This window comes from Brassica napus, chromosome A9 (assembly GCF_020379485.1).
Source record: "Brassica napus cultivar Da-Ae chromosome A9, Da-Ae, whole genome shotgun sequence".
Lineage (NCBI taxonomy): Eukaryota > Viridiplantae > Streptophyta > Magnoliopsida > Brassicales > Brassicaceae > Brassica > Brassica napus.
In genome coordinates, this window is record NC_063442.1 from 26,416,956 (window position 1) to 26,435,101 (window position 18,146).

The following is an 18,146-nucleotide window of genomic DNA, read 5'->3' on the forward strand; positions in this document are numbered from 1 at the left end:
TTCAAAAACAACAAAACAAATTACTTATTTCACCAGTCCGGGTAATATCTGAATCCGAACGGGTAATATCTAAATCCGAATGGATATCCGAAGATAATCAAGCATAAGTATACTTAACCATATATTTCTAGTTTACTTCTCTCATTTTATTCAAAATATTTATATTAATGATGCTTATTGATCAAAATTAGATAATATACATATAATTATGGACAAAATCATTTGTTACTCACTTAAAATACATATCAAGCTCTTGCTTCGTGTATTAACAAAAGTTGAATCTAAAATTTCAAAACAACAACCAAATTATTGTCTTTCTAACCTATTACTAGTTTAGTCTTTTAAAAATTAGAAAACCAGTTAAGTTGAAATATAATTTAAATACAAAAAATTTAAACAATGAATAATTTATTTATTTTTTCTTCAAAATTTAAATATCCGAACCCAACCCAAAATATCTGAACCTTAACATAAAATACCCGAACCCGACTCGAAATGTAGAAATATCCAAATGGGTTCTATAACTTTCTACTAAAATACCTGGTACGAACGCGAACGTGTATATGAACGCTCACCCCTACGATATATGATCATTTGTATCTTGCTTGAACAAAAAAAAAGTTAAGCCATTGATTACAAAATTTTCAATGTGAGAGTTTTACCATTTTTAGTAATTTATAGTCGTTTTAAAAAATTCAAAATATAACATATAAAAAAATACCTAATTTTTTTATTATATACTTAATGTGATTTTTTAATTTTTTTAATATTATAAAATTAAACAAAAAGGAGAGAGGTTAGAAAAATTGTTATCAAATATGTATTATTCATAATAATTAATTTTCATATGTATATATGTTAACCGTATTAGGTAATTCCGTAGCTTTTATTTAAGGAAATAAAAAATATTCTCTTGTACACTACTAATTAATTTGATAGTTAGTTTAATGAAAAGCATAGTATATGTGTCTATAGACCAACTTATTTTTCTAAAAATTCTAAGAATCATTCTCGTAATAACATGTGGCTACGAAAATATGTTGTAATGCTCCAAGATTAATATATAGGGGATTCATTACATTATAAAAAATATTTCAAATTTTCGTAAGATTTTTATATTTTTCTTAACAGATTTTTGTTATAATTTAGATAAATATTAAGTTTATAATTAAAATTGATTTATCATTAATATCTTTATTGAATTAATTAAATTTCAAAGTTTTCTAATAGCATATTTTGTGAATAATATTTTTCAAATATTTTTATTTCGATTTTTGTAGAAATATTTAACTAATTTTACGAATTTTAACCCATTTTAATGGTGAACTAGGGCTTTACCCGGCCACCCGCGCTGGTTTGATTTTTACTTTTTTTATAAATAAATATTTATTTTGTATATAAAGTAATATATAACTTTTAAATGTACATATTTAAAAAGAAAATTCCTCTTCGCGAGCTCGACTGTAAGGCATTCCTCGAGAGAGAAACGACTAGGAAGCATTACTCCTCTTTTCATTCCGTTAGTGACACTTTAAGACCAGCAGCCTATAAGAAGGTGAGAGTCACAATGGCTTTCTCAATTGACACTGCACCAGAATCTACCACCCCATTCATTGAGTATCTCACCTCACCTCCAATGGGTCGTACATTGAAACTCAGACTTTCGAGAACAAATATTGGACCGGGAACAAAAAAAGGGACAGAAATCCATAAAGTTTAATATGAAATTTCTAAACACGGTAATTTTATACTTTATATCGAGTAATTTATTTTGTTTTTTCACTACAAGAAAACACAACTTTAACAACGAAAAATAACGAGGAAAAAAGTTCTCGTAAAATTACATCGTCTTTACGAGTATCTTACGAGGAAAAAACAAATCAACGTAATTTCGTCGTAAAATAACGACAATAAAGTTTCGTCATAAAAACGACGCAATTTAACGTGGTTTTTACAAGGAAACAAGGTTTCGTCGTAAAGTAGACGTAAATAAAACGAGGACTTTACGGCGAAATATAACATTTCTGTGATGGAACACCGTAATTAAACTTATTAAGGAGCAAGATCTCCCATTTTTTTACGTCTATTTAGCATCGATATCTTGACAGCACCAAATTTTTAGTTGTAAACACGTTTTTTGTTTCGGCTAACTAACTATATTTCCTTTCATACCCTCGGATGAGAGAATCGGGAATAAATTGGTAAGCCTTCATCAAAGTTACACTTCGTGGACGAATAATTGGTGGAGAAGAACAACATTTGCAAGAAGAACACATCAATGAGTCGAGGAACCTGAACAACAAACTGATGACATCCTTTTCATTGATCCGCATAATCGATACTACGAATGAAGCTGTTGAAGACGAGTTTAATGAAAATGATGATGTTTCTAGTGATGATGAGAATATCAATGATGTATCTGAATGGTGATGTATTTTTTTAAATATGATTTACTTTCAGACTTAATGCATGTGTTTAATTTGTTTAATCATGAAAATTAAATTATATAATTTTATTTTGTGTAAGGCAATTGGGGATTTGGGGTTTGGAAAGAAGAGATTGAGATTATAAGTTAAGGAACTTGGGGCTTGGGGCTTGGGGTTTCAGGTTATAGGGATTAACATATCTTCCTCTTAAAATCTTAGTAAAAAAACACGGGCCTTGTTATTTCCTCGTAAATTAACGAGGTCTTTACGACGAATTTTAAAAACACTTCGTCGTAAACTACTCGTAAAAAGAAAACGTGGACCTTGTTATTTCCTCGTAAATTTACATAGATTTTACGACGAAATTAAAAATGCATGTGTTTAGTTTGTTCAATCATGATAATTAAATTATATAATTTGAGTTTGTGTAAGGCAATTGGGGGTTTAGGGTTTGGAAAGAAGAGATTGAAATTATAAGTTAAGGAACTTGGGGTTTCGGGTTATAGGGATTTACATATCTTTCTCGTAAAATTCACAGGCTTTGTTATTTTCTCGTAAATTAACGAGGTCTTTACGACAAAATTTAAAAACACTTCGTCGTAAACTACTCGTAAAAAGAAAACGCGGACCTTATTATTTCCTCTTAAATTTACATGGATTTTACGACGAAAATTAAAAATGCATGTGTTTAATTTGTTTAATCATGAAAATTAAATTACATAATTTGATTTTGTGTAAGGAAATTGGGGGTTTGGGGTTTGGAGAGAAGATATTGAGATTATAAGTTAAGGAACTTGGGGTTTGGGGTTTCGAGTTATAGGGATTTACATATCTTCTTCGTAAAATCCCCGTAAAAAAAACACGGGCTTTGTTATTTTTCTCGTAAATTAAAGAGGTCTTTTTGACATAATTTAAAAACACTTTGTCGTAAACTCTTCGTAAAAAGAAAACGTGGACCTTGTTATTTTCTCGTAAATTTACGTGGATTTTACGACAAAAATTAAAAAATACATGTGTTTAGTTTGTTTAATCATGATAATTAAATTATATAATTTGATTTTGTGTAAGGCAATTGGGAGTTTGGGGTTTGGAAAGAAGAGATTGAGATTATAAGTTTAGGAACTTGGGGTTTGGTGTTTCGGGTTATAGGGATTTACATATCTTCCTCGTAAGAAAAACACAGGTCTTGTTATTTTCTCGTAAATTAACGAGATCTTTACAACGAAATTTAAAAACACTTTGTCTTAAACTACTCGTAAAAAGAAAACGCGGACCTTGTTATTTATGACGAAAATTAAAAATGCATGTGTTTAGTTTGTTTAATCATGATAATTAAATTATATAATTTGATTTTGTGTAAGGCAATTGGGGGTTTGGGGTTTGGAAACAAGAGATTGAGATTATAAGTTAAGGAACTTGGGGTTTGGGGTTTTGTGTTATAGGGATTTACATATATTCCTCATAAAATCCTCGTAAAAAACGGTCTTTGTTATTTCTTCGTAAATTAACAACGCCTTTACGATGAAATTTAAAAACACTTTGTCGTAAACTACCCGTAAACGCCTTTACGATAAAACGTGGGCCTTGTTATTTCCTCGTAAATTTACATGGACTTTACACCGAAAATTAAAAATGCATGTGTTTAGTTTGTTTAATCAATTATATAATTTGATTTTGTGTAAAGCAATTGGGGATTTGGGGTTTCGGGTTTCAGGTTTTAGGGATTTACATATATTCCTCGTAAAGTACTCGTAAAAGAAACCACGGGCCTTGCTACTTCCTCGTAAAAAAACACAGGCCTTGTTATTTCCTCGTAAATTTACGTGGTCTTTCTGACAAAAATTAAAAATGAAAAGGCGGGCCTTGTTACTTCTTCGTAATTTCAAGAGGATTTTACGACGAAATATAATTCCATATATATACCCGAACAAACTCACTTCTCATTTCGTGGTCACTTCCTCTCCTCCTCCTAGCAAGGTACTCATCTCTACTTCCGCTCTAGTTTAATTTAGGTGGTTAGTTTAGGGTAATTAGTGTTGATTAGGTGGTTAGTGTAGGGAATTTGTAGATAGGTTTATGGAATTTGTTGATAATATTGGATGATGATTTTTAAATGTTAATTAATAATCTATATATATATTTTCTTTTCAGATGGTTAATAATGAAAATTAAATTTTTTTTCAGATGGCTAGAAAAAAACAAATTTACAGGAGATGCGGAGACAAAATCCCGTTCCAGAGCCACCCCGCACACAAGAGGATGAGAAAGAAGTAGAGAGGAGGAGTCAAGACCTTTTCCAGGAGATGCAGAACAACAACCCTTAGTTTTTCCTTCTTCTTTTTATTGTATTATAAATTTGAAACTTAAATTTATAAACTATTTTTATATTGATTTATTATTTACATTTTTAATAATTTTGAAATAAATTTAAAAATATATTTGATTATATTTAAAATAAATAAATAAATAATCGAAGCAAATTTGTAGCTAAATTACGTCTAATAAACGAGAAAATTGAAAAATTGTTAGCGAGGAATTTACGAGGAAACGTTTTATGTATACTTTACAAGGAAATAATTTACGTGTACTTTACGAGGAAAATGTTTACGTGTTTTTTACGAGGAAATAGTTTACGTGGCTTTTACGATGAAATTATTGACACTACTTTACGACTAAACCTTTCCTCATAACTTTACGACGAATTAGCGAGAAAATACATGTTACGACGAACGATTAACGAGGAAATGACTTTTGTAGTTATTTCGTCGTAAACTCTATTTTACGACGAAATAACCACGAAAACCGTCATCGTTATGCATGCGTTTTATTGTAGTGTTTGACCCTTGATTTCTCATAAATTATCGTTATGGAGGGATAAATAAAGATATTCTGGTTTGGATTTTTATATTTTTGTTTTTTTCTGCTTAGAAATACTACAAAAACGATTGGGGGTACAAAATAACTAAACTAATACATACGTACGAATATATTAATTTGTGTAATTGGTTTGAATTTTATACATAAAACCCTGAATTGTTGTGGTTTATATCAAAGATAGTTCTAAGTTAAAGTTATGTACATCAATGATACTAGACTTAATATTTGAAAGTGAAGAATAAGTAATACTAGTGGTATTCCGGCGCTACGCACCGGGTTTGTTTTTTTTAATTTTCTAATGAGTTCAAAATTATTTTTCTAATCCGTTTTATAGTGGTTAATGACATGAGCATAAATTATTTTTATTGATCGATTGAATAAAAATAAAATAAATAGCTGATAGTTGCACCAAATTAAATATATTACTTGAAACATAAATTAAAGTTAATATTCCAAAAGAAAAAACATGTAAATGCATGTGTTTGCTACGCACGGATTGTTTGCCATTGTGCTATCCACATATGTTATTTGTTTGTTTTTTTACATGTTTGTTATTGGTCCCTTTGGAACTGAATTGTAATAGTGTGGTGGAATTGTTCTTTTGGAATTGTCCTTATTAGATATTAGTTTGATTTTCGGTTAAAATTTTGAGTTTTTTAGTGTATTGTAAAAACATTTATTTTATGTTGTATATATGTTTGAGAAAAAAAGAGTTAGACAAAAAGCAATTGTAAAAGAGTAGTAATATTTTTAATATTTGTGGCCAACATAAATCCAAAAATTATTGTTATTCTTGAAGTACATAAAAGTAATTGCGATCTGATGTTCAAATGTTAAACAAAAAAAAGTGATTCACCACATATCAGTTGAAGTAGGCGAATTTAATCATTTTCTTATAGAAATAACAGTTCTTGTATCTCTTGTTGATGTTGTTCGGATGACATTATATTGTACCTTTCATTGCTTGTATAAATCTCTTCTTTTTTCAGTTTTTTTAGAAATAAACATGATGACAGGAAATTGTTTTGATTAGTTAAGTTTTTGTGTTCTCCAATTTTTTTTTATAAGTTTCGAATTTTCATAATACTTGTAAGTAATTGCTTTCGGTTGTTGTGTATTTTAGGATCTTTTTTTTCTTATAAACGTAAAACGTAAATATTAATTTTGTTTTAAGCCATTTTCTTCAGAAGTTGCTCAATGAGCACTTCTTGCTCTTCCAGAATATAGTACATTTTAATTTTTTTTCAAAATGCTCAAGAAAATAATATAAATCAGTATTATATTGATTCTAAGTTTCTAACATTTACAATCAATGTTTCAGACACTGGGAAAGTTGTTAGTCATGGATCTATTTAAATCAACATCCTACAGCATACACTAACTAAAGGATGCGTATACCCTCCTATGAGTTATTCTCAACACTTCTAACCTTTGGTCATCATCTCCTGATCTCTAACCATTGGTCATCATCTCCTGATCTTTCTCTTGGATCTTCTTGCCCACGTCTTTCTCTAAGGCCGTGATAAAAGATGTGATATGTCTCTATTCTCTCATACCTTTCGTCCGTTGGATCGGTAACATGAATGTTATATATAAGAAATAACATGAGCTTTGCAGATAGAATTAGTACCCAAAATTTGATAAACTGTAAAGATCTTCTTCTTTACATTTAGCTCTTTATAGTTAGCAATATTCCAAGCAAAAAAAACACAGAAACTTACTGGCTCCAAGCAAGTGAAGCTTAAATGTGTTTGTTTGGTACTTGGGAACAATATTTCCTACCAATGGAAAATGAGGTAATATTTCTTAAGAAATTTTCAGATTTTCACCTGTTTTGGAAGATGTCGGTGAGTATTATTCCGTAAGCAATGCTTCCTTGTGGAGAATCAGCGTTGGTTGGTGCTGGACTGGGGATGACGTTTGCTATAAATTGTATAGTCTCTGAGTTCTCACTATCAATTGAATATCTGGTATGAAAGAAAGTATGAATATATCACCACGTTACACAGTGGAACAGACTTGTCTCTATATAATAGAGAGTGAATAATTTAGGGAGGGATTAAAATCAACTTGGTTCGGAGGGCATGAAGCTGTATTGATGATTTACATTTACATTTAATTTATGTAATTTGAAACTATTGTAGAGCCTGCAATATTGACCAAAATATATATTTCATATATTCTTTTCATGGTGAATTGCTGTAAAAACATGAGAAGAATGGTAGGTAAGTTCTAACCTCTTGATGTGAAGCCGTAGTATGTAGGGCGTAGTCCATCAATCGAACCTGTATGGGCGGTGATCAGATAAAGTTTGTTCTATCCTTGTCTATTGTTGTGTAAGAATTTTGGTGGGGGAGTAAGGCATGAGTCAGAACTGAGAGACAACATGAGTTCAAGATATTTGTCGGTGTAGAGTCAGTGCAAACTGAAGAGGCTTCGGTAGACGTTTCTGTCTTTTTCAGACGACATGGTTTCTCTTAATAGAAGCGAAAGAATGGTTTATCTTGCAACCCTTGCTCTTCTGATACTTCTCTTCAATTTGGCTTATGTTTTACCTTCAAGAAGAAGAATACCACCTCTGTTTTCTGGGAGATCAAGTTTCAACACAAAAGAGGTGATATATTAGAAACTCCACAGCAATAACCAACACTGATAGTTTCTAAACTCAACAGTCTCATTAAAATCAAAGCTCGATAAAATGTTTCACTTTCATACGAAACTCAGAAATCTAAACTCATCAAACCTCACCGAATATATCTATATCATATCCTCCGAATAATAAAAAAAACAGCTCATCAAACTAACCTTCTGAAGCATTTTCAAGTCACTGTCCTCAGTATCGTGAAAGAAATGACAAACGCTCGTCTACTGAATTTGCCTCCTCGTGGTCACATCTAACAACTCAAATTAAAGCAAATCAATTCGACATACATTTTACAACATCCAGTTCTGGGATATCAAAAGAAGACCCCCTCTTTCAATACAGAAAGCTCATCATCTCTTTTATACATATGAATTTCATAAACACACCATATAGAAACCATGCCTTCAACTTAAAAGATAATAATCACATTCTATACATCATTAAGCTCTTACCATATCAATTTTATGGCAAGGTAATATAGCGAGAACAGGAAGTGAAGCTCACGTGAGTGTACTGAGCATCTGAGAAGAGTAAACTTTACCCACATTATGATCAAAAGGATACGTCTAAGAAGCATATGATGTTGTTACACTCACACCTTGAACGAATTCTGCTTCTTATCTTTATTTTCTGGTAAGCCAAACCCAAAATCCATTGGATCATCATATGTCATTGACTTAAAGTTGCACGTATCCTTTTCCATGTCTTTGTCTGCAGGTAACCAATGGAATTTTACATATTATTAAAAAAATCCTCCTTTTTACAACTGGAACAACATCTCAAGCTTTCAGTCTATGTCAAAAAAATCCACCGCTGGACAAAAATTGAAGAATAGAACAATGAGGAAGATAATGAAGACTCAAAGATAGCATGCATAATAATTGTAAGAAACAAAATTTGGAGTCAATAACCAGCTCTTATACACTTGAAACTTACCAAGAGTTTGATCTTTTTTTCCTCTGCTTCTGTAGAACTTTTTAGCAGGTGGAGACATTGCAAAAGCTGTTCAGTATACCTCTTGACAATTTACTTCAAAGAAAATAAGCTACCATCATAATCATTCTATCACTCACTCACGGAAATACTTACCTCTCATGTTATAATCAACTATCGCCATCATCTCTGTCCGCTACGTCATCGCTGCAAGCTAGCTTCATCACCAATACTACTCCCTCCAGCGTCCTTTCTACCCAACTTCCTTCCATCTCCAGCCCATCCTCCGCCTCCGTGTTAGTCGTCCTCTCAGACGATTCGGGATCTCAAAACCTAATCCCTCAACCACTCGTATAGCTTTCTAAATACAGTTTTATGTGAATCGATTACAAAAGAGGAGAGTAATTGATTTGTAACCGATGACGATCGAGTTTCGTAGTAGGCGATTCACACAAACCAATAACAAAGAGTTTTCTGATGCTGACACGTGTCGGCAAAAGCCCCACTCTCCTTGAGGACGTGGAGAGCTGAGGTGAGAGAAAACTCAGCTTTATTGTATAAGATATGTATATCCCAATATATAAAAGAGATTGAACCAGAGCATTGAGGCTATCCATCTCAGCAAATTAAATCACCCAATCAGATGTATTTCATTTGCCACGTCACTGGCTTCCTTACTCGGAATTTACACTAACCTTTCACGTTCATTTGTCTCTTTCACTTCTCCATCATTGTTGCCAATTATTAATGAAAATCTTCGTTTCTGATCCACTCTCAATCTTTTCTTAACTCCTATCTTGATGAGTGAGCTATCTATCTTTCTACCTCCCTTTGTTTCTCTTCTTATATAAATCATTTTTAGAAAATTACATCGATTCTTCACACCTGTTCAAACCTCAGGTGAGTCTCATGCTTCTCTATAATTCAATGACAACTCACCAAACCATTGGATTCGGGATTACGCTTCCGTCTGATTTACAGGCCTCCAGCCGCTTCATCTCTCTCCTTTTCCATGTAACCCTAAACCTTCACTGCCTTTCCAAATCTCAGGTGTAACTGCTGTCTTCCATACCATGCTTCATCAAAATGTCTACATGACTATAACAGAGGAAAATCATCCAGCCTGTTCAATATCGATCCTCCCTCACTATATATTATGTTAACATAAAAGGGTAATTTCCACCTTCTTCAAAACTGGTTTAGTTGTGGTTTTAATGTGTTATGTTATACTTCGAAATACAGGGGAAGCAATACGTCAGCTCTCGATCATTACTATGCTGGCTGGAAAGGAGTATTATGATAGTTCTGAACAAGTAAGTTATCCTTTTGTTATCTTCGATTATATTCATTCTTCATCCGTGCAAATGCGTAATATTTAAGTACATTAGTTTCAGATTGTATTTTTGTGTGTGCTTTCTTTTTGTCGTCTACCCATCTAAGCTAAATCAAGTGGAGAACAGACAAGCCGATCCTCCGAGGAGCATCTCCATCTGTTCGGGTATGATCTATATGGGAGAAAATATAACCTCTGGTCCTTGCATCGTTTGCTAACATGTCTGCCCGGCCATTCCGACTCCGAGGAATATGAGATAGTCTCACATCTTCGAAGTCATCCTGTAACATCTGGAACACCTCGATCTCTGTCGCGAATGTTGGCCAGTCCATCGGGTTTGTAGTCATATCCACTAAGTCCAAGCAGTCCGTCTCAAACCGTACCGAAGTGATCCTTCTGTCTCTCATATATGAGGCTGCCTAAAGTAACCCTTCCATCTCAGCATGCAAAGCTGTATGTGCTTATCACTGGTGGTTCTTTTGACTTCTAGTTTCCTTTTTGTCAACCCATCAAGTTTAAGGAACACAAGGCTACAAAAAACTTTAAAATGCTAAAACCAGTGGTCCAATGAAAAGTTATTATCTTATAACATTTGGAAAGCGTGGTAGTTTTGAAAGAACTACTTTGGTTTCAGCTGAGCCCAAAATCTTATTTTGGAAGAAGATTTGATAAGGAGCTCACAATAGGATGGTAGCCACTCATATACAACTCCAGAATTAGATCTCACAATCTTATACAACTCAGGTAGCTACTCAATTTGATAGTAGAACAGTTTACTCTGGGTTTTATTCCTATGATGCTATTGATGATGACTTCTCAAGGTTTGGAGCTTAGTATCTTAACATTTTTGTTGGGAGATTACATGGTAAGTGTGTGTCTCACATCAGACCATCTTATGTATTTGACTATTAGTTTATAAGTTTTATGGTATTGTCCTAAAAATATATTTTTCCTGTCATGTTGCAGTTATCGAGGGTTTTATATGGGGTATTTTTTCTGCAACGATGACTAAATGGAATAAGATCTCAATCTTATCTTTCGAGATCGCCAACACCATTGTTAAAGGCGCAAATCTTATGCATTTTCTGTCAAAGATAGCATCACACATTTAAGAGATGATGTGTTACCATCATATGTTGTACAAAACCAATATCAAAGGATCGATATGGATGAATTGTGGAGAATGGTTGCTACAGACTAAAGGGAGCTCCTACTTTGAGAATATTTCTCTGTTGTTTATGTATACTCTTCTCACTGTTTTTCTATATGTGGCCTGGAGATAATCAAAGCTATGTATCGCGAATACATAATCTTTGAAGATCTTTTTCTGGAGAGGTAGTGCGTTTCAGGTTTGCGTTTTCCTTAGTCCGATGATACAATGTACTCGATCTTCATGGTTGATAAACAGTACACATATGTGTCCTGAAAGCATTACAAGGAGAGACAATTTTAAGTCTAACTATGGCAGACACGAAACAGAGTTGGGCATGTAATAACAAAGGCTTAACCAAATAAAATAAAAAGCATCAAATATATTCCATTAACTATAAGCCAAATATAAATAAATAAACATGTAAAGATAGAGTAATATAAATGGAAAAACAAAATTTAAGATACTATATCAATCATAAATATCCTGTTAGATAATTTCTGTGACAAACAACAACCTACAGATTTCATATAGTATGTTAAATGTTTAAAAATGTTTTTTAAAAAATAAAATGAAAAATTGGAGTTTGAACTAATTTGCGAAATTGTATTTACCTTCCACAATACGATTAGATGAATATATAAAAATACACTACACTGTAAAAAATTAAACCAAAATATGCAAACGTTAAAGACAAAAGATTAACAAGAAAACATAGTTAAACTTAAATAAAATAAAGTACATAAATTTATAAATAATTTTTATCATTTCAATGTAACTAAAAAAATTTCAGTTAATTAATAACCAATTCAACTAATACACCTAAAAGATCAAACATTATTGATCTTAATTTATTAGTGAACTATTGCTAAATTATAAAATATAAAACATCTTTGTTGAAGTAAACATAAAAGTCGGTATAAAATTGAAATAAATTCATATTCCTCTCCGAATGAACTATTTCATGTTCTGTAAAAATACTCTCGGCTGAAGTGGTCCAACTCGGTAAAAATACTCTCGGCTGAAATTTTTGGCAAATGAAATTGGCGGATATACATTGGTTTACTGAACTTTAACTTGGAAATGAAAAAATGAACAAAGAAATAATTAATATTTTATATTCAAATACTCTGATAAAATTATATATAATTCATTTAATATATACAAAAAAACCCGGGCGGGAAAATCTCTAGTAATAGTAATTACAAATTGATTTTCTTAAATAATTATTACCATGATTTTTAGTTAAAATTAGATTTAGGAAAATGTATTAATTAAATAGAAAAAGACAAAAAAAATCCTAAAATGTAGGCTATTAATTATTTTAGTACATTAACTGAACTGAAAAAGGACAAAGGAAACTTAAATTTAGAATCATTAAATATATTAGGGGCATAGAAGTGTAAATAAGTTTCAAATCAAAAGGGTAATTTTACTTTGTACTTTTATTTTAATAAGATATAGATGATAATTTATTTAAATGTAACTATTTTTAAAAAATATATAATAGGTTAATAATTAATTTACCAATTTAGTATTCTCTCATATTTAATTCATATAGTACTTCTATTTTAATATAATATAAATTATAGTTATAAATTTCTAACAAATAGCATAGAATTGTTTTTGACTTATTATAAAATTTTAATTAACATTAATTTATAATAGTATTATATTACTAACACGAAATTAATTAATTAATTATTTATAAACATATTTAAAAATATTAGTAGAATTTTTGTCAGATTTTGTTTCTCGGACGATTTTGTTACTACCAAAAAAATTAAAATTTCTAGTTTTATTATTAATATCATTATTAAAAATATTAAGATTTTTAGAAATGTAATGTATTTGATTGTTTCATGTAAATAATCAATTATGTTAAAGTAATTATTTAAATAATTTTATTATGACTTGTCAATAGTAGATAAAAATAATGAGTATATTTTAATAGAATACATAAGCGCAATCGATCATCTTCGGTGAAATAAAATAATGGTTCAATTTAATATTAGTTGAAAAACAAAATAATTGTTCGGAAGATCTCTAAAATCCTCCAAACAATAGTATATCAGTTCTGTTTTCCATCACTATTCTTAATTATTATTTTGAAGGCAATTACATGTGGTGGTTAGACAGCTTAATCAACATATAAAAGGTTTTTTTTTCAAGGTTGTTTAAGAAAAGTGGTTACCGATGTGACTACTTACCTGCACATTACTTAGTGATCAAGAAAGTTTTACTAACTGACTGGTCACGTTATGTTTGATATACAATCACATTTCTTGCCATTCATTCCTCAAAAAAATTATTGTTTGTCGTGGATGACTTTGTTGAATATACTAGTTCTCACTTCTCTAACTTCTGTAATTGTACAGTGTTAATTAATATTTAACTAGGTGATCCTTTCGGTACTCATCCACGAATATAATTTATAAAATAAATGTATTATAATAATAGATTGATATTTTATTTTTCGTTTTAAATTATTTATAATTATTTTGTATAATTTCAATTAATAGTATTATATTGTATTAGTTAGACATATGATTTTGTATATGTAATATCTATTCAGTACGGTTAATAGTATTATATTGTATTAGTTAGACATATTTTTTCTGATTACTTTATTTATTTTGCATTTTGATTGATTGTTGTCTCAAATATGTAAATATAGTTCAGTAAGATTATGTATAACAAAATATATATTGTTTTGAGAGTAAAATAGAAAAAAAGTGTTCGATTTAAAATTAAATGAATATAAGGACAGTATTTTGAAATCTCATGCATATATAAATTTTACAAAAAAAACTAATATATTTATATTGTAACAACTGATTAATAACTTATTTTTCATTATTAAAATGTTTTGAGTCATCTGATAATTAAAATTATAAAATAAAGAAAATATTATTATAAAATAGTATATTATTATTTTAGTTAGATATTTGATTTTGGATATAATAAACTGAATTAGTTGAATTACTCATTTTGTGAGTATATTAAACTACATATATTATTTTAACTTCAAATTGTAGTGTAACTATTTTTGATTATAATAAAGTTAATTCTAATTATTTTTATTTATCTAAGTATATTTTCGCAATATTATTAATAAATTTTTTTAAAAAATATTAGAAAAAATAAAGCGAGGATTGATAGGAAATTGCATAGATGACCAAATTGAAATATTTTATGTTTCTTAAAATTATGTGTTAAAGGGAAGATTATTTTGTGTATTAATATTAAGAATATTTTTGTGAAATTTCCTTCTTCTTTTTATATGAAAACACATCATATATAAATATACTTTCGTTTATAATTTGTTTTTAAGCTTTCTAAATGCTTCCTTTATTATTATAATGTTCTTAGAAAAAATAAGACAGAAACTAAACAAAAAAATCTAATTAAAATAAATTATTAAATTAAAAATTAGTCTGGAGTTTAAATGAAATTTTTATTCATAAATTCTATCTCTATATTTAACCGTCATAAAGACTAAATTGAGTGCAACACGTAGGATTTCCTAATTTCTCAAATAATACTATAGAGATAGATAATTTTTCCTTATCAGCGTTAGAAATCTTTGTATTAAAAGTCCAAAACTTAGGTCAAACCAACATCATTTTCAATAAACTGCGAGTAGTGTCCGTCTACTATTGTTACGAGATCAGAACTTATATTCCCACAAAATATATACTAATAGTGTGAATTGTGATACAGATTACAATGTTGTTCTTCTGTTAAGCAATTGCATATGTTTTTTGTATTAAGACTTTTTGGTTAAAAGCGTTAAAATTATGAAGCCATACGTGATAAAGTTTCTACAGTGAAGTAATACCTACAAAAAAATTCAAGCAATAGAAAAGACTGCTGCATATTACAAACATTCATAAAAAAAATTAAGGAGTATACAGTTTGCATAGATAATTTTGTAAAAAGTTCTAAAACATACTATAAAAGGGCGTTGTACTTATTGTTTCGACAAACCACTAAATCCTTACGAATGAACAAAAGACATAATGGATGCAAGTATAAGTAAGGAAATTAATATGCATGATCTTAATACAATCCATATATCGATCATGTGTTCTCCAGCTCCAAATGAAAGATCTTGGAAACAAAGGCTGGAGTTGGCGAGTTGTTCTCGTGCTGATTAACGCAGATAATCTAATACCAACCACTGGTTACTTGTGTCACAACCTATATTATAGAAGGCTTGATCCTTAGTCAATGGTACCTGCATGATATTGTAGACGTTTATTTCCGTTGGTCCAATATATAATAAAGATCTTCCAAATGCCAAACAAGAAAAAAAGAAAACAGTAATAGTGTGGAAGATTGTTCTTAGGTGTTTCTGAAACCAAGTATAATGATCGTTTCTATCTTATTAGATGGGGGACTATAAGACCCAAACTTCTATTTCAAAATAAGCTCCAGCTTAATACGTCCAAGCAAGTTTTCTCTATTAGTTCTCATTGCATAGCAAACACAACGCTTAAATCAAAATATTGTAGCAAACTTTTCTATTATTTGAGCTGTTTGTAGTAAGTAGTAACGTGTTGAATAATAAGACCTGATGTATTGGATAAACAATAAACACTTAACTGCCAATGTTTTAAACATTGTTAAGTTAGAATCAAAACAATATTTTGTTTTTTTACTTCTTAAAAATTGAAAGTTTGACATTCATATTTTTCTGATTCTGGAATCTTAAAAATTACTAATAAGATGGATACTAATGCGTCTTGTCACCAAAATAATACACCTTCTTCTTTATTATCACTAGATATATTATATGAATATATAATTATAAAGCTTGGCATAGGTCTTGGCAAACACAGTCACATGTAAACGCGTTCCTACCAACAAACATGAGCTTGTGGACATGGTCATATATATAAACAGTAACTAAATCATATATCACTGTTGCGTCATTGTATATATGTAATTATATATATCATATAAAATTAGATACATATATGAGTATAGTTTCCAGAACTAAGATGTAATACACCAAGCATGAATGATTGAAGACGCTCGTCCAAAAATAAAATAAAAGAAAAGAATGAATGATTCGATTTATAAGGGGATCCCGATTTATAAGGAAGTAGAAAGATATAAGCAAATGTATTGTTACCTCCAATGATAACCCAGGGAAGTCGTAAAAGTCGACTGGAATCGTTTTTCTTAAGAAGCTTAAGTTCATTGTTGGTGATTTGAGTGAATGAAGCCGCAGGATGATCTGGTACCACTATCTATACACTTATACACACACATACATGCATGCATCCATGAAAAAGAGGAGAAAACACATTTTTAACACTAAGATTATATATGATCCAAATGTTAGCAAAAAAAAAAAAGATTATATATTATTTGAGAGATACATTGATATATGTGGAAGTAAATTAAATTAGCATGTGTATGTATATATGTCGTATGTAGCGATTACCAGATCATGCTGGCAGCTTCAGCCTCCCAAAACCAACATAGAAATAGATCCATCTAGATATACAAATCTCACATCAACCCTAGCTATATACTCGAAACTTATTAATTAATTACGGAAGATACAGAGAATATGAATTGCTATCCAATGAAAATTTTAGTTATCAGAAGTTGGGTTTTGAGGGGGAGGAGAGAGCAAAACATTAAAAGGAAAGAAAAGAGACGACAAGTGTCTCAACTTGTAATCGTAATCGAGCATCTTCACACCCACACCCACATTTATATACACATATATATTATCCCCTATATATTAATTGAGAAACATTTAAAAAGATGTAACCTCAAGTTTGTAATATTTAAAAAAAGTCTCCGCTTAGGTGTCAATCAATTAAGTACTCAATTAATCCTATGTGGCAGCATTATATTCAATTGGAAAATTGGTAGGTCCAAATTCTATTTTCATTTTTTCGCTAGATACATTAACTACAAACTATATGAGATTAATTAAAGCAAGGTATTATAAGCGTACGAAAGGAGCATATGAATAATGGTCGTCTCTTTTATATCTAATAATAATAATAAGTGCAAATATTAGATTCAATGGTAATCATCGATAAAGTTAACCTAATATACAAGCCTATATAAATGATTTTTTATCACCTTTACGAGACCATCATATTTCAATCGAGCAACTAAGCCACAGAAATACGAGAAAAAGAATCCCAACGTTCGATTGTTTTCTTGCAAAATCGTTCTTTCAATTCTGAAGCTTTCAGAAACGTTCGATTGTTTTCTGAAGCTTTCTGTAGATTCTAAGCTTACAGTTTCGTGTAACCGAGAATCGTTTGTTCTGAAACGTTCGATTGTTTTCTGAAGATTTCTATGAGGGTTTAAGTAATCATTTCTTTGCCAAGTATTATTTTGACTGAAATAAGATGAGTGGCTGTAGGTTTGTCAAAGGGCTTTGTCTCATTGTATGCCAAGGAATAATTCCATTATAATGCAACAAAGCAAACAACGTGTGAAGTACCAAAACAGAGAGCAACTCAAAAAACAGAGTATAAAAGTAATGATCAAAAAGTTTGTCAAGGATACATTTCGGAAATAAAAACATCATGGCGACAATAAAAACTGGTTTTATACCGGGTAACTAACTGGTTCTTTTTCCAATCAATCTGAGTTTTTCTCAGATCACAATTGGTTCTGAACCTATAAGTCCAAACTACTTTAGCATGTCTGCATGTGTTTGAATTCATGTTCATTAATGTTAGATGTTGCTATTATCAGATCATTTTAGGTGGAAATCGCCTTTTTGGTTTTTGTTTTTTTTTG

At 30.4% G+C, this 18,146-nt stretch overlaps 1 long non-coding RNA gene across 1 annotated transcript; it reads right to left on the bottom strand.

Moving 5' to 3' along the window:
- Positions 1-6,536: 6,536 nt before the first annotated feature.
- Positions 6,537-17,587, bottom strand: LOC106352368. Its single transcript, XR_001271588.3, has 3 exons — positions 16,504-17,587; positions 8,109-15,603; positions 6,537-7,888 (listed from the first exon to the last, which is right to left on the bottom strand). It is a non-coding gene; the product is annotated as an uncharacterized LOC106352368 (long non-coding RNA).
- Between the last annotated feature and the right edge of the window lie 559 nt (positions 17,588-18,146).